The sequence below is a fragment of the Chlorocebus sabaeus genome, chromosome 14 (assembly GCF_047675955.1).
Source record: "Chlorocebus sabaeus isolate Y175 chromosome 14, mChlSab1.0.hap1, whole genome shotgun sequence".
Classification (NCBI taxonomy): Eukaryota; Metazoa; Chordata; class Mammalia; order Primates; family Cercopithecidae; genus Chlorocebus; species Chlorocebus sabaeus.
The window spans coordinates 77,780,874-77,808,429 of record NC_132917.1 but is presented as its reverse complement, the minus strand read 5'-3'; the positions used below and the strand labels follow the sequence as shown (position 1 = coordinate 77,808,429).

The 27,556-nt window shown below is 33.3% G+C and overlaps 1 long non-coding RNA gene across 1 annotated transcript in view; it reads left to right on the top strand.

Annotated features, from left to right (window-relative positions):
- The window catches only part of LOC119627282 (uncharacterized), a 556,990-nt gene that overhangs the window by 407,881 nt on the left and 121,553 nt on the right, over positions 1 to 27,556 (top strand). The gene's annotated exons all lie outside the window — the stretch shown is intronic.

Here is a 27,556-nt window from a genome sequence, read left to right as displayed (position 1 = left end):
AACTTCACATAATATTTTAGTTCCTCATTGCTACCAGCATCCTAATGACACATTCAGTTCTTAATCTTTATATGCCTTTTGACTAATTTAATGTATGCTGTTTAGGCTACAGGCACTAATCTCAAAGCTTCATAAGTTGTTTTCTTTTTATCAGTGAAACATTTTGGGGATATGCATAGTTATTTAAGAATTTTTTAAAAACAATAAAGCAATGCCTGAGTTAAAATATTAAATTTGAGTGAGTGGAATTGTGTTACCTTAACAATATTAATATTTTACAAATGTTCTGTCTCAAAGTTTTTGGATCAAATCAGCTTGAACAGCAAGTATTTTTGTTCATCTAAATTTTAAATTTAAATTATAACAGTGATTGAAGCTTATCTAAAGGGTCAGAATTTATTTAATGAACAGTATCTTTACAGTATCTCCTAAATTCTGCCTTTATTTTTGATATACTTAAAAAAATTTTACCATTAAAAAGGTAATTCCAGAATGGTAAAGATTTGGGGGAAAAAAAAAAAAAAAAAGCATACAAATCAAACATAGCCTGATTTCCATAATACAAAGTGTAAATGTGTGTATTTACATTTGACCGCTAAAGCTTCCTAATTGTTGCAAAGCCATTTATTAAAGGAAGGGTAATATTTTCCATGGATAGTGATGGTGTAACTGGACATCCATAAGCAAAAAACAAACAAAACAAATGAAACCCTCAATTTAACTTAAAACTCACACTTTATAAAAAAACTAACTCAAATGAATTATAGATTTAAATGTAAAACTATGAAGACTTTTAGAAAAAAAAATATAAGAAAAAATGCTTGGGGCTTGGGACTTGGGATCTAGGGCAAAATGAAGACTTTTCCTAATCTATAAAAGAAAAAAAAGTAGATAAATTGAACTTTACCAAAAAAAAAAAGAAAAAAGTTATTATGTAAAAAATGGAAAGGCTGAAGATTGGGAGAAAATATTTGCAAGCCACATATCTGACAAATAATTTACATCTAGAATATAACTCAAAACTCTCAAAACTCAGCAATAGTACCACAGAAAAATCAAAAATGGGCAAAAGACATGAATAGACTTTCCACTAAGCATGCAATATGTGTAACAAATAAGCACACAAAAAATATATTGAACACACTAGATAGTAGAGCAATGCAAATTAAATCAAAATGAGATATTACTACACACCTATCAGAATGGTTAAAATGTAAACATAAATAAATAATAATACCAAATGCTGGCAAGAATGCAGAGAAACTCGATTTCTCAAACACTGCAAGTAAGAATGTAAAATGACAGAAGCACTAACAAATCATTGGGTAGTTATCTTAAAACCAAGCATATTGGCCGGGCGCGGTGGCTCACGTCTGTAATCCCAGCACTTTGGGAGGCCAAGGTGGGCGGATCACGAGGTCAGGAGATTGAGACCATCCTGGCTAACACGGTGAAACCCCGTCTCCACTAAAAAAAATACAAAAAATTAGCCAGGCGCAGTGGCGGGCGCCTATAGTCCCAGCTACTCGGGAGGCTGAGGCAGGAGAATGGCGTGAACCCAGGAGGCGGAGCTTGCAGTGAGCTGAGATGGCGCCACTGCACTCCAGCCTGGGTGACAGAGTGAGACTCCGTCTCAAAACAAGCAAATAAACAAACAACAAAAAAAGGCCAAGCATATTGTTACCATATATTCCAGCAATTGCAGTCTTGGATATTTATCTCAGAGAAATAGCAACCTATATTAACACCAAAATTTATAAACAAATATTCATAGAAGCTTTATATATAGTAGCCAAAAACTGGACACAACTCTGTCCTTCAATAGATGAATGACTAAATAAACTGTGATATGCACATTCCATGGAATATTAGCAACAAAAATAAACAAACGATTTATACATGTAACAACTTGAGTCTATCTCAGAGGCATTATCTTTAATAAAAAATCCCAATCTCAAAAGGTTATACACTGTATGATTCACTTTACATAACATTTTTTAAATGGCAGTGCTATGGAGAACAAGAACAGATTAGTGATTTATAAAGGATAAAGTGGGGAGGCAAGGTAGAACTATAAAATCAAAAGGAAATTTCTTTGTAGTGAGGAAACAGTTTGGTCTTGATTGTGGTGGTCATTACATACATCTCTGCACACACACACACACACACACACACACACACACACACAACTGGTGAGAACAGTCTGAAATCTAGTTCACAGCATATACCAGTGTCAATTTCCTAGTTTTCATGTACATTACAGTTATACAAACTGTTACCACTGGAGGAAGTTTAGTAAGGGTGTACAATTCTCAGGACTATTTTTGTAAATTACACTAAATTATAATTATTTCAAACTAAACATAAAAATATAAATAATTTAAAAAGAGCAGAAATTAATGAATTTTAAAAATTATGTTTAATTTAAAGAAACAAGTAAAATAGCCAAAAGTCCGACAAATACGATGATTAAATAGATACTATGTGGGAATAAAAGAGGCAACTATAGATTTAACAATATGTAAATAAAACACTTTAAAAAATTTGCCCTATGTATAAAAAATTTTTGAAATAATTATTTGCAAATATAAATTAAAATACTGTGAAAAAACATTTAAAAATTTGAATCCGTTCTTAAAAGCTGCATGCCAAAAATCATCCCTGCCAAACAACTCAGAGGGAAATTTTACAAACATCAAAGAATGAAAATGCACCTATATTTCACAAATGTTGCACATTAATAGATAAGGTCACGAGGCAATGTGTCTAATTCTGTTATCGCACTAGAGAATTCTTGAGAAACCCAAGCTGAAGAGGACATACGCAACAGAAATAACTCAGTTATGGATAGAGAGGCACACATCATAAATAAAGTTAGACAAAATCATGTACATGCAAACTTGAAATTCATGAGAAAGATGAGTTTTCTCAGCACACTAAGAATTACTTATAAATTAGAATATCAATTGATGCAATGTACTACATTAAAGCACTAAAGGAGAAAAACATTTATATCAAGAGATGCAAAAAGCAAATCCATTAGATTTCCTATTAGCAGATATTATGTATGTGAGAAATTTTAAAACATTTTTAGTAATTTCGGTATAGCAAAGAACATCCTTATTTAGAGAGAGTACACAAATATGTAATACATATATTTATCATTGGCAAATATTAGATCATTTAAATCCAAGAAAACAATAAAGAATTTTCTTGTACTTGGAATAACAATTAGTGGAGGAAGAAGAACATATAGATAAATTAAGAAGAAAGCAGTCCTTTCATAGATGATGTAACTATAATAAAAGAAAACCCTATAGGTAGCTGTAAAATAGAAGATTTAATTAAAGAACTTAGCAAATTTTTGGATGTAACATCAACTTTGAGAAATCACTTACATTCTATATACTAGTTATAAACAGTAAGTATACATCATATCTCTTTTCAAAGTCCCGTTCATAAAGATAAAAGTATGATGTACATAGAAATAAATTGAACTAATATGCATAAGACCTTCATGGATAAAATTATAATATTTTTGAGAAATCTCTTTGAAACGTCCTACAATGAAAGATATTTGAAGTTTATGAATGGAAAGATACAAACATTTAAAACATTAAAAGCATATTTATAAATTCAATGTAATTCCCCAAAAAATTTCAAAATTTCACCAATGTTTATAGAGCATGAGACTTTTATTTCATCTAAGAGAGAACAATTACCAGTTCCAGTTATGTATGTTATTCATATGAGAGGAGAAAATTACCAATCTACATTCTATAAATAGTCTGAATTATGAGAAATAATAAACATTGAACGCTTCTAGGAAAAAAATGTAGGAGATTATGTAACATGTTTTTGGTAAAGAAAAATTCTTTAAATAAAACAAGGCTGAGCAACATGTAAAAGAAGAGTTTGAAAAACTTAATTAAAATAATATAAAGTGTTTTTGTCAAGAGCTATAAATAAGAACTGTAGAAAAAACAAGTTATAATCATGAAAATGGTATATACAAGTAATATGAATGGAAAACGATTAATATTCGTTTGGAATATTTCAAAATTTTATCCTTTATTCTGGGGATCCTCAAAAGGGATTTTTAAAAAACTTGTATTATCTTCTATCTCTCTCTAAGAATTTTTTTATCTTTAATCTCTCTCTAACAGTTAGAGGAGTATAGACTGGCAGGCTTAACTTTATTTGTATAAAAGAGGAGAGGTAGTAATGGCATCTGCTCCAATGCAAAAGTAAACAAAAATCATTTGGCATGGTAATTTGCGTTCTGACATTCTATGTCCTCCCTAAACATACCACTCCACTTCTTTAAAGAGTTTATTATGTGCCTTAACCTGTAGGCCAAAGCAAATGCTGTGCAAGCAGGATAGTATGTGGGAAATATTTCTTCCACAGACAATTCTTAACTCATCTCTTCAATCTTTGCCCCACTTAAGATTTCTTCTCTCTACAGTTGTCAGATACAAGGCTGCCTTTTTGTTACCTCTAATTGACTTTATCCATTAAAACGGTAACTCACATTTTCAGTTCAGAAATAAATCTAAATCTTCCGGCTGTTGAAATCTTCAACTCTATGTCCCGCGTGTCCATGTGAAGAGACCACCAAACAGGCTTTGTGTGAGCCATAAAGGTTTTTAATCACCTGGGTGCAGGTGGGCTGAGTCCGAAAAGAGAGTCAGCAAAGGGAGTTAGGGGTGGGGCAGTTTTACAGGATTTGGGTAGGTAGTAGGAAATTACAGTCAAAGGGGGTTGTTTGCTGGTGGGCAGGGGTGGGGGTCACAAGGTGCTCAGTCGGGGAGCTTCTGAGCCAGGAGAAGGAATTTCACAAGGTAATGCCATCAGTTAAGGCAGGAACAAGTCATTTTCACTTCTGTGATTCTTCACTTGCTTCAGGTCATCTGGATGTATTCCTTCAGGTCACAGTGGATATGACGGCTTAGCTTGGACTCAGAGACCTGGCAGTCTAGTTTTCAAGTTTTTTTGTTATTATTAGTTTATTCTACCATATGGAATTTATTCAAAGTGTTTACACTTGAAAGTGAGAGGAATACAAATATATATACCTTGGTTTCATTTTTAATCAGAACAGTTGTATTTTTTAAATGAAAACATTGATTATTTATTTTATTTATTTATTTAAATGAATATTTCTTCAGTAGAAAGAGTGCCAGAATGTAAACAAAGTAACTTAGCACCAATAATTTTAAATATAGCCAATAGTTTTAAGCACTTAATATTTGCCAGACGTGTTGGTTAATACACCTTATGAATATCTTAGTCACCACAACAATCATGTGGGTTGTGAATAATTTTACTAATTTTTTGAAAGAAAGAACTAAGGAAGTTTACTTATGATCTCACAGTTGGTAAATATAGTAAATGAGCTAAGCTAAGTCTGATGCTAAAGATGGTTTTATTACCTGTACAAAAATTTCTCATCTCGGGATTTTTAACCTAGCATTTAGAAATTTCTTTTAGGGTGCTTGTAGCAATAATCATATATGTTTTTAAATAGGAAAGCAGGCAACATTTAAAAAAGAAAAAATGAAATAACTGAAAATGGAGAATCTGAATAGGCTGGGTGAGTTAGGCAGTAGAACGGCAACCAGCATTATGGTGAGTTAAGAAGAATACCATGGATTTCTCTTTCGTAAGACAATTATAGAAAGTTCTGTATTAGTAAAATTGAAGACTACATGTAAAACATAATTACAGTGAAATACAATAAAATCACAGGCATTTACAAGGATTCCTTGATCTCTTGAACCGTGTTTAACAGTGCTTATTACCACCTTTGTTAATTTCTTCAAACCGACTAAAAAGGTGACAGCCTTCGTAAAACTTGAATAGTCAGTAGATTTCTGTATTCACAGGAGAAATTGTATACCTAGCACTAGTCTGAGCTGCTTTGCATGCACCACTGATGCTCAATGTAATGCTGCGATTAAATCCAGATGCTTTTTTCCACTTGTAAAATTATATTGAAGAAAGGATAATGTACAATATTAATCATGTCATTTTACTTGATAAATCATAAGGGGTTCTCCTAAATAATCAAAGGCACTAAATAATCTAAAAACATAAATGTCATTAAAAGAAAATAAGTGAAATTCTCCCATGGGTTAACAGTTCAATTAAAATGGATATGCTTCATCAACACCTGCAATCTGCAAGATGAGTAGATTAGGGAACATCATCCGTGAAGTAATGGAGAAAAAAAAAGTCAAGATACCAGTATCAGCATAAAGAGTTTAGAGATAAATTCTAATAGTTTAAATGTTCAAGCCTAACTTACAGCCAGTCCTCTTCATTAACAGACTTCAGGGTATAATTTCAGTGATTAAAAAAAAAAATATTTAATATCTAGCAAGTGATGTTTATTGAAAGAAGTGTTATTTAACAAGTCCATATACACAAATACCTCTCCTTGTTCACTAAAAGTTAATACATAAATGCATAAATTACAATACACAGCTCAAATTATATATAGATATATGAACAAAATTATATTTAAGTACAAAATCTGGAGAGCCTTACCTATGCTTGAAGAAACCTTAGATCCTTTACAAATAATTTTCTGGATTGCAAAAAAGCATGGAATTTTGTGAATTGTATTCAGTTGAGTTCAAGTATACAAATATTTCAGAGACCCTGCAAGAGAAAAGGAAGTTTTATAAATTGTTTTGAGGTACATACACTTTATGAGAACCAGAAAAAGAAACAATCATTTTAAATAAAATGTGGTATTTTGAGATGTTAATATAAAGATACTCACACATGAGATTATGAGGGGTGACAGGAAAAGAGATGGAGAGCTGGGTATAGGAGAGTTATGGAGCAATGTGAAAGTCACAGAGGTATGAATGAGTGACTGACATGGTTTGGCTGTGTCCCCCGCCAAATCTCATTGAATTGTCATAATCCTCACATGTCATGGGAGGGACCCAGTGGAGGTAGCTGAATCATGGGGATGGTTACTCTCATGCTGTTCTTGTGATGGTAAATGAGTTCTCATGAGATGTGATGGTTTTATAAGGGGCTTTCTCCCTTTTCTCGGCACTTCTCCTTCCTGCTGTCATGAAGAAGGACGTATTTCCTTCCTTTTTTGCCATGATTGTAAGTGTCCTAAGGCCTCCCCAGTCATGTGGAACTGTGAGTCAATTAAACCTCTTTCTTATATAAATTACCCAGTCTCAGCTATACCTTTATTAGCAGCATGAAAACAGACTAAGATAATGACTCTTTCCACCCCTATTCCCAAACAGTTAATACGGTGAGCATCTTGGACAAGGCTGGAGTGTGGATAACTCTACACAATTTGGATCTATTCCATGATGATTAGAGACTGTGGATGTTAAGCAGAAAAGTGAAATAGTTGACTGTTTTCCAGGAGTTGATAAAGAATGGCATGGTGCAGTAGAGGCTACTGCAGGAAGTCAAAACTGATAAAGACCTTCATACATTGTCAGAAGCAGGGTCTAAAGAGGAGAGGCAAAATTTTACAGATATTTTTTAATACAATTCATGTAGTCTTGTGGAGAGATAGATTGATGTGAGGAGTGGAGAAAGCCAGAGGAAAAAAAGTGAAATATATGTTTGTGTTTATAGCTTGGTCTCCGTGTTATAGCTGAATAGCATAATTCAAAACATGGTATTGACAGGTAGTATGAATAGGAGGCTGGGACTGAGGATTTAACAGGACCTAAAATGCATACCTTTTGAGTATTTTTTAATGTTCGAAATGCCTATGAGATGTATAAGTGGAAACATCCTGTAGACAACTATAATTCTTCAAATAAATGACAGGGAGAAAAGTTATAGAATCATCACTATTTAGACATTAGTAGAAGCCGTAGGAATCTTTGCAATCCACCGGCAAGAAATTATGGATCAGAAATAAGAGGTCTTTTTTATTGTTGAAGGCTTATAAATAAACACTCTTAGGAAATCAGTTTCAATTTGTTGGAGGATTTAAATTCTCATGATCAATATGAGTCATGATCAATATCAATGTTTTTCTTCCTACATTATAAGGTGGAAAACAATTTTTTTCCACTTTAAGTGTTTTCCCTCAAGACTAAATCCACCAGAAATGAGGAAAAGAAAGCAGCAAAGGTATCTGCCATTTATTGTGTTTTGGGGGCCAGAGTTTTTTTAGAAGCTGATTATACACTTACCATTGTCAGAGAAGTAAAAGATAGAAGCTCACCATTAGTAACTCAGGGTGAAATTAAAGCCCAACACAGAACTGATGGGGAATGAAAGTAGTTTGTACAGAAAATTTAAAAGGTTAACTCTCCAGACAACAGTTCCTTTGCTTTGGCTCTCTCCTAGTTTCAGAATAGAAAAGTAAATAGCAAAAGAGAAATCTCCTAGGTGTATATCATGTCATCTCATAGAGATGTGTAAAAGATAAAAATGCCGCTAGCTTTCAGAATGACATTTCAACTATTTGCTTCTCTGAGAAATTAACTGTATCCAGCTTCTTGTTCATTTTCCACTTCTCCAGTCCCCTTCCCCTCAATTCCCCAGTTGTCTGTGCTTCTAAACAGTGCATGTCTTTTAACCTGTACACATTGATTTAGATCCTGCTTAATTTCATAATCTTTTCAGGCCACTACTGTTCACTTAGACAATATCCCCTTAGCTTGGATTTAACCATGAACCATTGATCATTTACTTGGTTTCTCTTGGAGTTCAATGAAATCATTCTGGTTTAGTTCAAAAGGACATTGCGTTTGGGTAAGAGAACCTATTTGTTATACCCTTGCTTGTTACTATTCCCTCTACCAGTTCTGCTCTTCCTTTCTCCCTTGCATCAGTGTTGGGCTATGTCATTAAGCCCAACACTTTCCACAGCATCACCCTTCCTCTACCATTGTAAGTACACATGCACAGTTAGCCATCACTCTCTCCCATGTGCTACAACACGAGGCACATGCTGCTATTGCAGCGCTCTCCATATTTGGGAGCTCCTTTGAGACAATAACCATCTGGGTTAATGTTCATCCATCCTACTTGGTATCTACCATAGTTCTTAACACTCAATAACACACAGTTGTTAAACAATCTGTTAATTGTTGTCATATCGCAAGATGTAAATGCTGTATCTTTAGTCACGTCAATTTTGATATTTTATGTCTAGACTCCTGATGTCACAGGAGATGTTCTTATAAATCCTAAAAATATGAAAAAGAGAGAGAGGGAGTCCCAAAGATAGATAAACAGTCTTTTGAGATAGAATAAAACAAATATGGAAAATGCAAATTTTTACAGCCTTCATAGCAAATGTCCAGCTCTAGGGCTGGTAATGTCATGGGCTTATAGGTGGACACATATTCATGTGTTATACCTTTTGCTCAGAGACTCTCAGCACTTTTTCAAAGCCATTTTTTTATGTAATAAAATAACTGATAGTGGTATATCTGATCTCAGCATACAAGTCACAAAATCACTATCAGAAAAATAGGTTTCCATTTCCATATTTTACTTTTTAATTGTACATCGACAAACTATAGTTGTATATCTTTATGGGTTACACAGAGATGTTATGCTTTTTAAATATGTGAAATAATTAAATCAAACATTCAAATATTCATCACAAGTGTTTAACATTTTTTGTAATAGGAATATTTCAGATCTAGTGATTTTGAAATGTATGGAAATCAATTATTAGCTATACTTACCATGATATACAATAGATATTCCAAAAAAAAAATTAAATTTATTTCTCCTGTCTAACCGAAGCTCTATACCCTTTGACTATCATCTCACCATTACCCTCACTCCTCAGCCTTTGGCAACCATCATTCTACTCCCTGCTTCTATGAGTTTGATTGCTTTAGATTTCATATATACAACAAAGGAAATAATCAACAACAAAGGAAATAATTAAGAGTGAACAATCTTAGATTGGGTAAAATATTGCAATGCATATATCAGATAAGGAATTTAATAACAAAAATATATAAAAATCTCAAACAACTTTATAGAAAGTAAAAAAAAAAAAAAAAAAAAAAAAAAAATTCCAGTTAAGAAATGGGAAAATGACTTGAATAGACATTTCTCAAAAGAACACATATGGATGGATAACAGATATATGAAGAAATTCTCAAAATTACTAACCATTAGGAAGGTGTGATACATATTAAAAGTTCAATGTGGTATCAGCTCACTTTTCTCAGAGTGACTATAAACAAACAAAAGATAACAAATGTTGGTAAGGGTGTGGAGTAAAGGGAACCTGAGATGGATCAGGGACCTTGTCTTAGGGACCTGTGGGCTTCCACCAAACTGGAAAGTAAAGGAAAATGTTGAGTTCTTTCAAGGGAAATTCCTGTCAACTAACTATCCCTGAAAAGTAAATAAGCAACTTGATAAACAAGAACGTAATAGTAGCCTAAAATAATAATGAAGAAAGCTAGAATTGTGAAATGTTTGGTTCCCTATAGAAACAAATGATAACATTTTGCCATTTGTCTCTGAGTTGTTTTTCAGAAACCTGGATCGCCACCAAGCAGTCCACCAGCATATAGACCTCAGGTAAGAGGTAACTGAAGACCAAACTCTGATCACCAGTGTTTTAAACTTCCTCCTCCAGGGCCTGGAGGAAGTCACGGTCATGAGCCAAAACGTGTCTGCTTACCTTAAATTTGCAAACAAAGTTTATCTTCCTTAACCAGCTGCCAGTGAGGAAATCTTTGAATCTACCTATGGTCTGTAAGCTCCTGCTTCAAGATATCCCAGGTTTTCAGGACAAAAACAATACCCTCTATGTATTGATTTATAATTTTGCCTGCAACTCTGCTTTCCGGAAATTTACCCCTGCCTTTAAAAACCCTAAAATCTGCTAGCCATTGGAAAGATTAAGACTTAAGTGTGAACTGCCTAATCCTCCTTGCTTGGTGCCCTGCAAATAAATGCTTTCCTTTCTTCCTCCAGAAACCTCGGTGTGGATATCTGGTCTTAGTGCACAAGGGAGTGGACCCGAGTAGAATTCTATAACAAATCCATGCACACTGATGGTAGAAATGTAAATCAGTAAAACCATCAAGAAAAACAGTATGAAGGTCCCTCAAAAAACTAAAAACAGAATTACTGTATGATCCAGAAACTCCACTTCTGAGTATATACCCAAAAGATTTAAAATCAGCATGGCAGAGAGGTATGGGCACTTCCATGTTCACGACAGCACTAATCAAGCCAAGATACAGAATCAACCAAAATGTGTATCGATGGACGAATGGGTAAAATGTGATACATATACACAGTGAAATACTATCATGCCTGAAAAAAAAGAAAAGAAAAGAAAATTCTGTTCCTTTCAAAAACATGGATGGAATTAGAGAACGTTTTACTAGGTAAAATAAGCCAAACATAGGAAGATAGAGTCCATTTATACTATCTTTTCTATGGGTCTCATTTTCACCAGTAATTCCTTTGCACTAGTGAAGCAACTTTGATTTGTTAGCTTAGTTTCATTTATCAGGTTTTTAAATCAATTATGTTGATCTACAAATCTATACAAGTATTTAAGTATGAAGAGTTAATATTTGGATGCTTTCCATATTGCTTCATAAATTGACTATATATGCATTTATCAACATTTATCGGTTCCATTTAAAAATAATGAATGGTTTGGCTATCCAAGTCCATTGCCAATTATTTATATATATATATGACATATATGTATGACATATATATGACATATATATATACACAGAGACATATATATATAAATGCTATTAAGACTTTCTAATCCCCTTCACCCCTTCATTATCATGAATTTAATTGTCTTCCATGCCCCATCAACATGTCAAAAAAATCTATAGTTCTTTTATTCTCAGATTACTGTTGTTCAAATGATGTATAGGATACTTTCTTATGGATAATGATATCGATATTTGTCTTAGTCAGCTTTAGCTGCCATAGCAAAATACCATAGACTGGGTGGACTAAACAGTGGACATGTAGTTTTTCACAGTTTTCGAAGCTAGCAGTCCAAAATTAGGCTGCAAGTTTGGTTTATAGTGAGGGCCCTCTTCCTGGTTTGTAAATGGCTGCCTTGCTGAGTCTTCTTGAGAAAGAGGGTGATCTCTCTGGTGTCTCTTGTTATAAGGGCACTAATTTTGTCATGATAGTCCCACTCTCATGATCTCATCTAAACCTAATTTCCAAAGGTGTCATTTCCAAATACCATTACACTGGGGGCTAGGACTCCAATATTTATATTTGGGAGAGACAGAACCTTTCAGTCTATAACAATATTTACAATCAGTTTTATAGTATGTTACTTAAATTTAGGCTCATCGCTATTTTAATTAATTCTAATTCCAGAAATCATTGCTACATTTGCTTATAGTATGGCCTTGCCATTGTGAACAAATAAGATTGACTTATCCTTTGGCTCTTTCTTATTTATCTTCCAGTGATTCCTTTCCAAAAGTTCTATGAGTGCTATTTATGAGTCATTCTTTATTTGAGAATATTTCCTGGTTGCCATCCACATGGACAACAATTTAATTTGGTTTGGTGTAAGATTCTTCAAACATACCTCTTCCCTAAATGTGTTCATTTATTCATTGTCTCATGGCTTGTACTGTTGCAAAAAAAAAAATCTTAATCTAATCTGATTTATGTGTGAAATTTAACCTTCATTTTCAACTGTCTCAGCATACTTAGGACTATAATTTGTTCTTCCAGCACTGACAGTAATGAAAACAACAACAAAACCAAACCATCTTTCTTGGTTAGAACCTACTTTAAGCCATTTGTCTGAAACATCATTAATACTTGCATTTGTATCAGCCTGATGGGTTTATCTTGTATGATGTCCAGAAAAGTCAATACACTGAGAACAGCAGGTATTTCAGCAAAGAAAGAGTTTAACGAACAGAGGCCAAACCAAGGGGTAGGATGAGACTCGCTTCTCAAATCTGCCTCCTCTGGAGCTAAGAGGGTAGGGTTTTTAAGGATAATTTGGAGGGGAGGGGGCAGGGAATGGGTGCTGCTGGTTGGTTGGGGATGAAATTAAAACAGGGTCCAAACTGTCTTTGTGCACTGAGTCAGTCAGTTTCCGGGTAGGAGTCACAGGTCTGGTTGAGCCAGTTTTCTGGTATAAGTCATGGGTCTGGGTGGCATCAGCTCATCCACCGAAATGCAGAAGTCTGAAAAATGTCTTAAAGATCAGTCTTAGGTTTTGACAATAGTGATAAAAGCAATAGGAGAAGTTACAAATCTAAAGGCCTCTGGCTTCATGACACAGGAGCAGTAGATGATTGCAGAAAAGCAAGCTAGGGAACAATGACTGGTTATTGTTTAACAATGTATAAACTTAGCGGAATTCATGCCCCTCCCATAATCCTAAAATTGGGGGGTTTCATTAGTCTTACAAAGGTAATTTCAGTCTCAGAGCAAGGAAGAGGCTAGTTTGGGGAAGAACATGTTATCACCTTTGTTTTAAATTTAACAAGGGCAGCCAGCTTGTGAAATTGTAAGAAAGATGGAGTCACCTATGTCAGATTTCTCTCACTGTTATAATTTTTGCAAAAATAGTTTCATGATGTGAATAGGTATATTTTACTTCATGTCAGAAATTGATTTCTTATGATTACTTCTTAAGTTATTGTTCTTTATTTGTTCTTCTCTTCTTTAGAAACACCTGTCTCTGGTAATAGTATTTCTGAGTTCTTGCCACTCCACATGTATCAGCTTTCTTTTTGTTGTTGTAGTTTCTCTGTTTTTATATTCTGTGGAGAGTCTTGGGTTTGTCCTCTTAATCTAGATTTGATTTTGGAGAGAGCAATTTTTATTTTATTTACTGCCTGCAGTATACTTCACAACTTGGCAATTGTGTTTTACTTTCTGGAAAATGCTTGCTTATTTCACGAGTCTCACTTCTTATCTCATTTTGGCCTATTTTTATCTCCTGGCTTCTGTTCATCTTCACCTCTCTTGTTCTCTAATCATGCTGTTCTTTTGATTTATCAAGATCATTCTACTGGCATTTTATATTCTAGTAAGGGTTTTAAATCTTTTTTCCTAAGTTTATTTTTGTGAATTTATAGTACTTTATTATTATTATTATTATTATTGTTAAACACTGCCTCTCGGTCTTGAAAATAAAAGTCTACTTCACTCCACCTGACCTGCCTCAATTGGCTGCAGCAGAAAAAAATATACTTTATGTATTTTATATTTCTCTGTGCCCCCTGGGAATGAGTCCTAACCGCCGTATCTAGAATCCAAATTCACATTCCTGTTCACTTGTTAGTTTCTAGTGAGGATCACCATACTATAGACTTGGTCATCATTTCGGGCTTTGTTTTCTTTCTTCCATTCCATTTGTCTAGTTAAATTTTCTGAGCTACCATTTTGAATTACTTTTCATTGTTAAATTGACCCAACACTCTTGTATACCCATTTTGTCTATCTGAAATTCTTCTCTTTCTCTCTTCATTCTGAAAATTCTGTGAGCATTGATTCTTTCTCTGACAATATGTTTTTTTTCATGCTAACTCTATTTCACAGGAGTTATGTGCCATTTTAGTCTATCTCCTTCACTAGTCTCCATTTGTGTTCTGCGACACAGTGGCTAGGCTTTACTTCCTAACCATGTAACCTTCAGAGGTTACCTTACCAACCACCTAACCCCTTTAAACTTCACATGCAAAATTAAGATTTTAACATTTATTCTCCAAAGGTTTGCTTTTAAAAATAAATACACACCATGCAATGCTGCTTCCATATAACTCCTGATATATAGCATTGGCTTCTCATGAATTGAGCTAATATCATTCCTGTAAATTGCTGACTTTCAGTGATTATAGAAAGGTGGGCTAAATACTTCAGTAATCTGATTACTGGAACAGAAACAAATAGTTTCATGGGGCAGAACCTCATGATTCTGAGTTCAGACATAGGCAACCGAGTAGGAGAGATACATCTTAATGTGAAACGTTTGATCTTGTTTAAATTAGTTAAAGTTCAAAAACACCAATTTGTGGGTAGGTAGTATGTCCAAATTAACCTATAAATGCTTCACGGTTAGCAGGACATTTTCCTCAATTAAAATTGGAATTAATATTTTGTGGTGTCAACTTAAATTAATCAAAAGGGTCAGATTCTAGTAGAAAGAGTATTTATTGAAGTGCCAAACTTGAGGATGGCTGCCTGGAAACCACAAATTCTAAAGAATGGAAACGAATGTTTTGAAGTATAGACGTTTAGGATCACTTATCTAGACAAAGTTTCAAGAAGCTTAACAGAATTTCAACATTATTCTATGTAAAGCTTAATGCATAGTTTTTAAACATCTGATTAGGTGAGTTTTTTTGTATGTTTGTTTGTTTTGTTTTGTTTTGTTTTCGGAAAGGTAGAGTTAACATGGCACACTGAAGATGTAGCAGTCATGGTGTCTTTTGTGCTATCTGGTCTGAGTTAGGTATAGAGACAATCTGCAACAAAGAACAGTGATTATAAGCAGGAACAGGGGCAGGAGATCTTGTCTCTGATCTCTCCTAGTATCTTACAGGAGAAGAATAATGAGGAAGAGAGTTAATTTATAATCTAACAAGCAGAAGTTACACACATTCCACATGACTCAGCCTCCAGGGCTTAACTTCCTACTTGGCATCATAAATTTAGATCATTTTTAAGTTTGTTTTTTTCTTTTACCTTATTTTTTTTTCTTTTTTGCATTTGTTTTTATTTTAAAAATTCAACTAGGAGCTAGGTTGAATGAAGTTCTTACTCTGATTTCAGTACTTGGGGCCTGACATTTGTGGTAGCCATCTGTTTTTTTCTTCTATTAAGGCTACTAGGGTTCATTCTTCTCTTTCTGTTTTATTTTTCATTTCTTAGTGCTTGAATTCACCTCAGTTATTTTAAGTCACCCTTCATTGTTGGAAGATGAGAAAAAATCATTTCCTATTTTTAAATGTGTTTTTTTTTATTTCTTAAACTAGGTTAATCATTATTATTATTTTATTTTTAGGCTTAATTTTCTAGAAAAACAGCGGGGTATTAAGGTTTTTCTAATTTATTATAAATTCTGTAGTTCACACTCAAAACGAACAGACTATGTCATAGATATATTAAGATTATACTATGTGAGTAAATAATATATTACTGTATTGCTGTTAATATTCTTATTTTAAAAAGTTCATTATAGTTATACGTTAAGCTGATTGAGAACAAGTATCTTCATGTTAACTTCTCTGTTTCTGGTGCTTAGCCCAGTGTCTCACACAGAGTAGGCACTCAACTTGTTATTTTTCGATAATTTAAAGGAAAAATGGGCAAATGTATATTACAATTATCAATAACCTTGGCTAATTTTATTCAATTGGTTGCATGATTTTCAAAGGTGAATTCTTTTTTATAATTTCTTCTATGTTTGGATCCTGACATTATTAATCAATGCCTAGTATGGTGCTACAGAAGTCACACATTTACTGAGAACAATCCAGTGACCAAATACTGTTCTTCCAGACATTTCTGGCAAGTGAAGTACATGAGACTAAATATGCGAACAAAATAGAGAAGCTAAAAGTATCCACACTGTATTTGCCTCAGACCAAATTAATACACCCATATTTTGTAATTATTTATGCTTCCACCATGAGGCCTAGTTATCCACAAGCTTTCCTTGCAAACAATTGCATTGAGACTCGGAATAGAATTTAAAAGATTTCCTCAGAGATCTCATGAAACTCTACACTGGATGTTTTTTCTTTCTTCTCAAAGCTCTTTCAGTTCTATTTTGCCAGATTCGATTCCATGTATCATCTATGCCTACCACCTTAATATAGAGGGCCAGTCCACAATTTTCTTTCAGTGTGAATTTAATCATGTCACAACATATACATAAGTCAAAACATCATGTTTCACATCTTAAATATATACATTTTTATTGGTAGACTCTAATTCAATAAAGCTGGGAAAAATAAATTATTTCAAGTACTATTTTGAGTGTCAATTTTTAAAAAAGGCCTAGGATATAATCCACAGCTCTTTATGCCAGAAACTCACCAAGCTTAGCCTCTTTCCTATTCTGGGTTGGTTAGCACATCTTTCAGGACCTTGGTAAGCAGTTGTGCTGCCTCATCTTAATAACTAGCATACTTCGCAGACACAATAAGGATGATCTGTGAATTTCTAGTAATTTGTCAAAAATTCTATGTGGCTTTTTTCTCTTTATATGAGTAAGAGCAAGAGGAAATTTCTCCTGAAGCTCACTTGCTAAAAATAGAATGGCTTTCTAGTGAGAATAATTGATCCCTTTTTACAGAGAAAAATCTCTTTTTCCTTCAGTCATGTCTTTGTTTTGTAGGATACAGGACCTACCTTTGATCCAAATAAGCATATCATGAAAGTAAAATAGCACCTATGAGATTTGTGGAAATGAACTGTTAAAATGAACTGTTAAAAGTCTGTGAAAATTTGAAGGAGTTTTCCCCAGAATAATTCTAAGAAGTTTTGAAAGATAACATTATTGTAGCATTCATCTTTAATTTCAGTGTGTTGCAGTAAAAGGTTTTGGAATATTGCCCTAATAAACTTTGTCATAAATGAATTAAGAAGTTTGTGACCAGAAGATATGGTTAACTTTTTGGCTATTATTATCTTCTCTATTAAATACCAATAGATAGAAGAAATCCATTTAAAATAGTGCTTACAACATAGAATGTAATAAATTATATGCATACCATTTAGAAAATAATTAGAATGATTAAAAATCCACATTAAGTATATCCAAACAGATTTGTTAGGATAGATAAGTGACTTTTTAAAAGACTGGTAGCAATGACAATGAATCTTGAAAAATACATGCCTCTAAAACAACAACAAAGATGTAGTTAACTAATATCATATTCATGTATTCAATAAGTGATTATCTACAATGGGTAAGATATTCTTCAGGTGCTAGGTACACATCAAATCCAAGATCTCAGAGGGTGTGTAAGGCTAATAAATACCTAAAGAAAAAAATAAAATTGTGTTATGTGTGATTAAAACATAGATTCAAGTAATAGTGTTTGGTTTACTTTAGAGAAGAACTTTCTGAACTTTCTGAAGAAGCGACAGTTAATCTGTACTCTGCTTATCAGATACTATGCTAAGAAAAGAATTATATTTTCTGCATAAAAAGTGAGTATCTGTGGAGCATAAAGTGCATATTAGTCACTCTGGAGTTATAAAATTGCAACACCGTCTCTTCTCTCCAGGAGGCTGAAATATAGTATCTGAGACCTGGTGTTTACACACAGGTCTAATATAAGAGAATTTGCTTAAATAAGGTTACTCTAGTTTCGTTCACTATATTCCAACCCTATTATGAAAGTTCTCCACATTTTAACACTTTTAATCCTCCAAATGCATTATGAGGTAGCCTTTACTATTATATATAAGCAAACTGAGACTAAGGACTAAGTTTCCCTTGTCAAAAATATAATAGTTTGCCAAATTTGGGATTAAATTCAGTCTAGCATGCAGCTTACATTCTTAATTTCTATGATAAGGAATGAATGCTATGACATAAATGCAATACTATAAAATCATAAAAAGTAGGTTTCTGAGATGATCTGAGAAGATGGCAAGGTATATTTGTTCAAAGGTAAGCTGCTCATAGTGTATCCAAGGAAATGTGAAAGGAGTTATCTTTTAGAGATGTTTCCAAGACAACAATGACAACAATCACGTTGATACTAGATTGGCAACACAAATGTCAATAGTAGCTTAGATCATAAAAGACCCTGTGGAGTCCACCTAGAAATTTCTCTTGGGACATTTGCTCTATATCCACAAAGTGTTAATATTATAATCACTAACACATGTTAGTGTATCTTATAATATTAACATACTCAAGTGTTATGTGTTAACATTAAAAAAGGAGAGCCATGGTTATTAAGCAAAAATAAAAGAAAAAATATTAATGAGCAAATGTCTTATGGAGATACATTCATTTTGAAAAGCAATCAAGAAAATGGCAATTTAAAATGTAAGTTACATTACAATAACATTGACAAAGAAGAAAGAAAGGAAGGACAGGAGAAGGAATAGAGAGATGGTCCGGAAAGAGGAAAGAAGGGGAAGAAAGACCTCCAGCATCTCAAAAATGCGAAAGCAGCAATCTTCATATAGAGGAAATACCTTACAAACATATTTAAAAACCTGTTAACATTTCAAGTCCTTCAACAAAACAAGTTTGCTTCAATGAGTTAAAAACACATATAAATGTTTAATGAAATGATTTTAAAATGTATGGATGACTATCATAAAAACAATTAAAATGTAAATACATTTACTCATGTAAAAATACACTAACAATGAATTGAGTTGAAAAATTATGCATACAGACTTCCTATTTTGCCTGTAAATGGAAATATATTTTTGTCAGAGTCAGGTTTATTTGAAGCTAAGAGTTTATTTTAAAATGTAATAAATGTCTGCTAATCCAACCTTTTCTATTTCAATTTAATATATAACACTATGGCACTTTTATTCTATTAATATAAGAAACATATCAAAGTTAAAATTGCTATAAGTTTGAATACATTTATTAAGGTATATCTGTTCTTCTGTCTAGTTTAAAAGAAATCAGTTTTCCATATTTTTAAGTGTATTCGCTACAATTTAGGCATGGCTGATTTTGATTCTTCTAGCATTGATTTTTTTATTGCTTTTGTTTCTTTTAAAAGTGTTTGCAAGAGAGAGTGATTTGTACAAATATATTATTTAGCTCTGTTGTATTTTTTAATTAATATGTGTACACTGAGTTAATTATAGATTCACAGTCTGTTGTAATAAAATATTAGAGAGATACTATGAATGCTTTACCCATTTTTTCCCCGATAGTAACATCTTACAAAACTGTAATACAATATCACAACCAGGATTTTGACACGGGTACAGCCAAGATATGAGATATTTCCATTCTCCGGAGGATCTTTCATATTGAGCTTTTATAAACATACCCGTATCTCTCCCTTGTTCTGTCCCTAACCCTTAGCCTGTCCCTATCCCTTGGCAGTCACTGATCTGTTATCAATTTCTATAAATTTGCAATTTCAAAAATGTTATAAAAACAGACTATGCAGGGCTGGGCATGGTGGCTCACACTTGTAATCCCAGATCTTTGGAAGGCTGAGGAGGGTGGATCACTTGAAGTTAGGAGATCAAACCCTGCCTGACCAACATGGTGAAACCCTGTTTCTACTAAAAACACAAAATTAGCCAGGCCTGGTGGTGGGTGCCCGTAATCCCAGTTACTGGGGAGACTGAGGCATGAGAATAGCTTGAACCTAGGAGGCAGAGGTTGCAGTGAACTGAGATCAAGCCACTTCACTCCAGCCTGGGCCACAGAGTGAAACTCGGTCTCAAAAAAAAAAAATATATATATATATATATACACACACACACACACACACACACACATATATATAGATTATGTAATAGGTAAACTTTTGGGATTGGCTTCTTTCATTCAGCATGATTTAATGATAATTCATCTCAGCTTCACATATATTAATATTTTCTTTCATTTCATTCCTTAGTAGTATTCTATAGCATGAATGTATCATAGCTTGGTTTACTATACACATGTGAAGGACATCAAATTACTTCTAATTTGGGGCTATAACAAAGTTTTTTCATTTAGAAACTGTTATATAAATGGAATAATGCAGTATGTGACCCCTTGAGATTGGCTTTTGTTTTTTCATTTAACATAGTGCCCTTGAGATTTTTCCAGGTTGTTACATATGTTACTAGTTTGTTTTCTTGATCCCTGATTAGTGTTAGATGGTACATAAGAATCACAGTTTTTTTTAGCCATTGGCCATTTAAGGACAGGGTTATTGCTAGATTTTGGATACTATGAATATTAATAAAACTGCTATGAACATTTATTTAGGTTTTGGTGTTACTTTAGGTTGTCATTTCTCTAAGATGAAGGCCTGACAGTGCAATTCCTGGATCATATGGTAAGAACATTTTAGTTTTATAAGTAATTGCCAAATAATTTTCAGAATGACTACATCATTTTATGCTCTCACCTGCAATGTATAAATGATTCAATTTCTCCATATTCCTGTCAGCCTTTGGTATTATCATGATTTCATTTTGAAATATTAGCCATTCTGATAGGTGTGTTAGTATAGCTCATTGTGATTTTAACCTGCTATTTTCTAGTGGTGAATGAAGTTCAACATCTTTCTTGCTTATTTGCCATCTGGATATCCTGTTTGGTTAAATGTATGTTCAATTCATTTTTTCTCATTTTCTGATTGGATTGTTCATTTTTATCTGGTGAGGTTTTTGAGTTCTTTATATATTTTAGATAAAGATCTTTTGTTGAATAAGAGGTTTGCATTTATTTCTTTCCCAGACAGTAGCTTATCTTTTCAATTCTCTTAACAGGGTCTTTCACGGAGCAAGGGATTTTAATTTTGATGAAGTCCAATTTATCACTTTTTTCTTTTTATGCTTTGTGCTTTTGGTGTTAAACCTAAGAAGTCTTTGCCTAACTGCAGTTACAAAGATTTTTTCCTACTTTTCACGAAAAGATAGTGTCATATTTTGCATTGAAATACAATACACATTTATTTATATTAACTTTTGCATAAGGCGTGAGGCTAAGGTCAAGATTTTTTTTTTTTTTTTTTTTTTTTGGCATATGGATATCTTATTGCAGCAATATCATTTGTTTGAAAAGCTATTCTGGATGGATGTGGTGATTTACGCCTGTAATCCCAGAACTTTTGGAAGCCGAGGTGGAAGGATTGCTTGAGGCCAAGATTTCAAGACCAACCTTGCCAACACAGTGAGACCCTCACCTCTACAATAATGTTTTTTTAAAAATAAATTAATCAGGTGTGGTGGTATGCACCTATAATCCCAGCTATTTAGGGAACTGCAATGAGAGGATCTCTTAGCCCAGGAGTTTAAGGCTGCAGTGAGTCATGATTGTGCCACTGCACCCCAGCCTGAATGAGAGAGTAAGATCCTATCTTCAAAAACAAACAAACAAACAAACAGAAGGCTATGCTTTCTGCATTGAATAGCTTTTGTGCCTTTGTGGGAGTCTAATGTTAGGTTCTCTCTTCTGTTCTATTGGTTTATGACCTATTCTTCCACCAACACTACACTCTCATGAGTATATAGCAATATGGTAAGACAATGTTGAATAGACTCATCTCAAATTATTATTTTTCAAAATTGTCGTAGATATTCTAGGGCTTGTGGCTTTACATAAATATTTTAGAATAAACTTGTCAAAGTGTAAAAATATGAAACAAAACAACAACAAAACTTGGTGGGATTTTCATAGGAATATCACTGAACCTGTGAATTAATTTGAAGAGAAATTCAGCTTTACTATGTTGGCTCTTCCTGTGAGCATGGTATACATTTACATTTATTTGGTACTTCCTTCATTTCTTTTATCAGCATTTTGTAATTTTAGTGTACAGATACTGTACATGTTTTGTTAAGTTTGTACCTAAGTATTTTATAATTTTTTTGGAAAAATTATAAATGGTATTATGATTTTAATTTTGGTTTTGATATGTTCACTGTTACTATTTAGAAATGTGATTCGTTTGTCTGTGTGTCTATGCATGTGCTGCTTTCATACGCTACAACTTTGCTTAACTCTCATATTAGTTCTACGAAATGTTTCCACTTTGCAAATCACTTGAAATTTTCTACATAGATAATTGTATCATCAGCAAATAGAGACAGTTTGTCCTTCCTTTCCAATTTGTGCCTGTTATTTCTTTTTTACTTGATTCACTGTAGTTTTATGTTGAATAAGAGTGATGAGAATTGCCTTTTTTTGCCATGTTCTTCACTTTAGAGTGGAAACACTAAATATTTCAACATTAAGTATGATATTACTTTTTCCAATTTGTGCTTTTTTCCTTCCTTTCCAATTTATGCCTTTTATTTCTTTTTTACTTGATTCACTGTGGTTTTATGTTGAATAAGAGTGACAAGAATTGCCTTTTTTTTGCCATGTTCTTCACTTAAAGTGGAAACACTAAATATTTCAACATTAAGTATGATCTTACCTCTAGGTTTGTTTATATATCTTTATCAAGTTGAGATTTTTTTTTCTACTGAAAATTTGCTGAGTTGTTTATTATTATTATTACAAGTAGATGCTAGCTTTTCTCAAATGATTTTTCTGCATCAATTGATATAATCGTGTGATTTGCCTTCTTAGTCTGTTGATACGTTGGATTGCATTTTTTTTTTTTTTAATATGGAACCAGCTTTGCAAACTTCTAATAAATCCCACTCAATCCAGTGTATCATTTTTTAAAAACATTGTTCAACTCAATTTGCTAATATTTGGTTGAGGATTTTCGTGTCAAAGATTATGAGAAATATTCATCTTTTTTTGGTATTTATTTTTGTTTCTTGCTCTTGGTTTTGGGATCAGGGTAACATTATCCTAATAAAACGAGTTGAGAAATATTATCTCCTCTTCTTTTTCAGAAAAGAGATTGTGTCAAATTGGTGCTAATTCCTCTTTATTTAATGGAATTCTCCAATGAGATCATATGGGCCTAGATCATATGGTCATTCTATGAACTTTTAAATTATGAATTAAATTTCTTTAACAGTTTAATACTGTTCAGATTATTTATTTCATCTTGGTTCAATTTTAATAGCTTGTATTTTTTGAGGAATTGATCCATTTGTTTCCTAAATTGTTAAATTTTGGAACATAAAGTTGTTTGTAATATACTGTGATTATCCTTATCACAGGAGAGATTTTTCAGTGACAACCCTGCTTATTCCTGATACTGGTGATTTGTGTCTTTTTGCTTTGCTTTTGATGTTTGTCAGCCTTACTAAAGACTTACAATTGTATTAACATTTGGAGGAATAGGCTTTGTGTAATTGATTTTCTTATTTGTTTATTGTTTTCAGTTCCTTGATTTTTAATCTTATCTTTATTATTTCCTTTGCACTGCTTTTGTCAGATGCATGTGGACCAGAGTGACTCCATTTTGAGTGAGGGCTAGGAAAATGAGGCTGAGACTTGCTGGGCTACATTCCCAGACACTTAGGCATTCCTAGCCTCTAGAAGTTTATGGTTAAGGGAATGAATTAACAATGTTTACTAAGCAGACCCAGACTTGGGAGTGCCCAGATACCCCAATATCTGGAGAACAAAGGCATTCCTAATTTTGCTTTAAAGATTATAATATCAATTCTTGCACAATAAACTAATTAAGAAAATTAATCACTTATCCCAAACCCTTGTAGCAGAACACAACACATCTGTCCATATATACAAGCATTGTACATGGGGTGGGTGCGTTCCTCCTCTTGCTTTCAGGAACCTCCGACTCTGTCTATGGAGTCCTTTCACCACTGTGCTTTCTCAATAAACTTGCTTTTACTTTGCACTGAATTCTTTCTTGCTTGAATTCCAAGAACCCTCTTTTGGGGTCCGGATCAGGACCCCTTTCCTGTAACACTTTTACTTTAAATTACCTATGCTGTGAAATTTGAAATCAATTATTTGTAAAACAACATAGAGTTGGTTTGTGATTTTCCCTCCACTCCACCAATGTCTGACTTTAACTGGTATTTCTATATTATTTTCATTTAAGGATAATACTATGGTGTTATAACTTAAAACCATGATATTGTAACTTAAAACTGCTATTTTATGTTTTTGATTTATTTTCACTACGTGTTATTCCTCTGTATCTCTTTTATTACCATTATGAACTCTTTGTCTTAATTTGTTTTTTGTTGCTGCAATGAAAGGTCATAGAGTGGGTAATTGATAAACAACAGAAGTTTGGTTGGCTTACAGTTCTGGAGGCTAGGAAGTCTAAGAAAGTAGCACCAGTGTTTGCTGAGGGCTTTCCTGCTGCATTATCCCATGGTGAAGGTGGCAGAGCAAGAGAGTATGAGAGTGAGAGAGGAAGGGGCCAAACTTATCCTTTTCGTCAGGAATCCACATCTGTGATAACTAAATCTCTTCTATGATAACAGCATTAGTCCATTCACGAGGACAGGCCTCTCATGATCTAATTATCTGATAAAGTCCCACCTTTAAATACTGTTACCCTGAGGATTAAGTACCCAACATATGAACTTAAGGGAACACCTTCAAACCATAACATTCTTTCATATTCTTTTAGTTATTAATCATTTGCTTACTGTGTTTTCAGTCTCATTTCTCAATTTTATTTCATATATTCTGTTAATAATATGAAATTGCCTTAAGCTTCTTTATGTCCCCTACCCTAATCTGATTTAGCAGATCTTGTTGTCTTTGCTAAAAGTATCTTTCCCCAAATTTTCATTTTGATCACATTGTACATATTCTTCAGGATTTAGCATTGTACTCTCTATTATAGAAAATATGCTCTGCCTAATTTTCCCCAACCTTGAAACTTTGCCCCAAAACTTGCATTTCCTTTACTAAGAATCACTTATCTAAATATTTATTTTATGTCATGTATTTCTCAATTATGAAACCCATTGCTGCATTTTATAATTATTGGATTACTTATTTGTCCCCCATATCAGATTCTGAGCCTTTTGAGATCTGGGTTTACATTATAATTCTCTTTATATTCCTATTTCTTAGCCCTATATCTGACATATAGAATTCACTTGTTAAATTCCGGTTATATAACAACATTAAAACACTTCACATATAATTTATTTTAGTGAAAATATGTCAATAAAGATATTTTATTATTAATTTTGAACTTCTCTACTTAGAAAATAAAGTGTTAATTAACAAACACTAAAAATTTCTAACTATATGTTCAGTACTGAATTGGGTAGGGTTTGAAAATACATAAGAAGAGCAATCTACTCTCAGGTTATAGTAATCTGATTGATCAGGCGTGCTTCCACCATAAAATAGTGCAAACTATCCAAAAATTAATTGATTTTCAATGAAATGGTGGGTCAATGAGCTTTTGCACTAACCAGGAAGGAAAGATAGGAAAAAGTGTGAGTCTGAAAGCAATACTTTCCAAGCTATAATTTTCAATTGCTCCTGGATATTCCAATATTTTATTATGGCCAAACCAGTTTATTCATAGTTAAGATCAACAATAAAATAGAGGAGGGTAGCCAGAGAGTAAAAGAAGTTTTATTATGTAAACTTAGAAAAGTTAAACTTTCATGCGTTGCTTTTCTCTTTGCTTACAAATATTGAGTTTTAAATAAAATTATATCTATTTGTGAAGGTTATGAATAAAATAAGGAACAAAAATCTGGGTCTTATAAAAATGGAGGATCTTCAAAAAATAAGCAGAAAAATTATCAATCTGCTTATAACACTGAAAGAAATATTTTCTCATGATAGAAAACACTATACTCTAACATTTTTAATCCAAAATACTTTTTATGGACAAACTTGTCTGAACAGTACTCTCCTGAAAGCCCATAAACCCCTCTGAGATACTCTCATATTAATGAGTTTTAATGGTGCCTTTGAATAACACCTAGATGACTACAGCACTACTTAAAAGAGAAACACATCTCTCACACTAATTAGAGTTCTTGAATGACATTGAAAGAACGAACTGGTTAAATCATTTTCTGCAGCACCAGGTTTAATTGACATAGATATAATGCCAGTGATAATTTTATGCAATTGCAAGATCAGGAGTTTAATATATCTGGCAGTAAGGCAGGGATTTTCTTTCTCTGACAGTGCTGAATAAACCTCTCTAATCCTTTTCCTTTAGCTTTCCCTTATTTCTAGGCTTAAGTTTAATAAAAGGCTAAAAAAAAATCAAGATTCCTCTAGGCTTCTCAAAGCTTAAGCATAGAGAGAAAAAGATGTTATCTCAGGGAGGCTGTGGCTCAGAATCATTAAAAAGACTAATGGCAGGATCACAGGGCTAAGTTTACAATTCCCTTTGTATATCGCAGAGGCACCCTCTCTTGTAGTAAACACTTTATCTACTTCCATCTTGCTTCCAAATTGCCAAAACGGAGGCAGGAGTCCAAGAAGGATTGGATGATTATAGTTTATAAGGTGCTTAAAATGTTTCCTTGAATGTTCAATTTGGCTTACCTATGATGCTTGTTTATTCATTTACAAGTTATTCCAAAGCCTTGCTACATAGAACTAGGATATTTTGACAAAGTGAACTTCCACAGCATGTTTTCTGTAACATTTAATGTTTTACAGTTTAGAATTGTCATGTACTATAGAAGGCAGCATCTTATGGGCCATTTGGCAGAAGTGATAAAAAGCATAATATTTATGAAAGCCTCTGAAATAGGCCAAATGGTTTTCAGTGTAATCATCCAATTTTTTTTTACTTTGTTTTAATTATAAATTGAGAAGTGCAGAACTCAGGCATATCTAAAGGCTGAATCTTTCTGCCCCTGGGACATTCCTGCTTTCTGTATTTGTTTTATGCTTTCTTTTTAACTTTTTGAGCAGAATGCCTCATTTATGATGTTCTTTCTTACTTGACTTTTGATCAGTATTATAGGTGGTCATATACAATGTTTCTCATTTTCATTGTTTCCAAAGCGT